The sequence below is a fragment of the Octodon degus genome, unplaced genomic scaffold (assembly GCF_000260255.1).
Source record: "Octodon degus isolate 3935 unplaced genomic scaffold, OctDeg1.0 scaffold00108, whole genome shotgun sequence".
Taxonomy (NCBI): domain Eukaryota; kingdom Metazoa; phylum Chordata; class Mammalia; order Rodentia; family Octodontidae; genus Octodon; species Octodon degus.
Window position 1 is genome coordinate 552,629 of NW_004524684.1, and position 925 is coordinate 553,553.

The 925-nt window shown below is 36.9% G+C and overlaps 1 protein-coding gene across 1 annotated transcript in view; it reads left to right on the forward strand.

Annotated features, from left to right (window-relative positions):
* Positions 1-925, forward strand: part of Reln (reelin) — a 493,244-nt gene that overhangs the window by 421,166 nt on the left and 71,153 nt on the right. The gene's annotated exons all lie outside the window — the stretch shown is intronic.

A 925-nucleotide genomic window follows, 5' to 3' on the forward strand; every position in this document is an offset into this window, starting at 1 on the left:
GTTGCTCATGTGCACTTGCTGCAGTGATAAGTTAAAATGAACATATAGGGCTGGGGAGATAGCTCAGTGGTCTAAGTGCCTGTCTGGCAAGCTCAAGAACCCAGGCTCAATCCCCGGTACTGCATGCTGTGCCACCCTGGAACCCCAGTGCACTGTGCCGGCCGCTGAAGCCGGGTGTGGTGGCACATGCATATAATCGCAGTGCTGGGGAGGCTGAGACACAGGATCACTATGAGTCTGAGCTGCATAGTGAGACCTTGTACCAAATAAATAAATAAATAAATAAATAAATAAATTGTGTAATTTAATTCCACTTCCAAACAGTTACACAAACATTTTAAACTTGTGATGTTTTCTTCCTATATTTCTATTAACTTGATTATAAAAGACCAGAGTTTACTAAATTATAAATTAAAATCAGCTGTCTAAATAAGCATGGAGATAAAACATTAAACAGATTCTTTGGGGAAGTAGAACAGAAACAAGTAAGATAAATGTACTTCCTGTTCTAAAATATATCTTTTTAACTAGTAAGAAAAAATAAATAAAATAATTTTAACTTATTGTGAAATAGATAAAGCCATTATGCATTTTTCCTTAAGTGGATTGTTTTTCTCCATATGGATAGATACATAAGATGATTGATAGAAAGACGATAGATAGATAGATAGATAGATAGATAGATAGATAGATAGATAGACAGATAGATGGCATAGACATAAACACATATACAATATATATATTATACAAGATAAATGGATATCTGTCATATGATCACCAACTGAAAGTCCAATAAAGAAATACAAGCAGGGTTCAATCCCCGGTACTGCATGCCACACCAGTCCCATCCTTGGGCGTGCTGAGCAGACTATGAGTCCTTACATGCCTATAAATCCAGCGCTGGGGAGACTGAAAACAGGAGGAT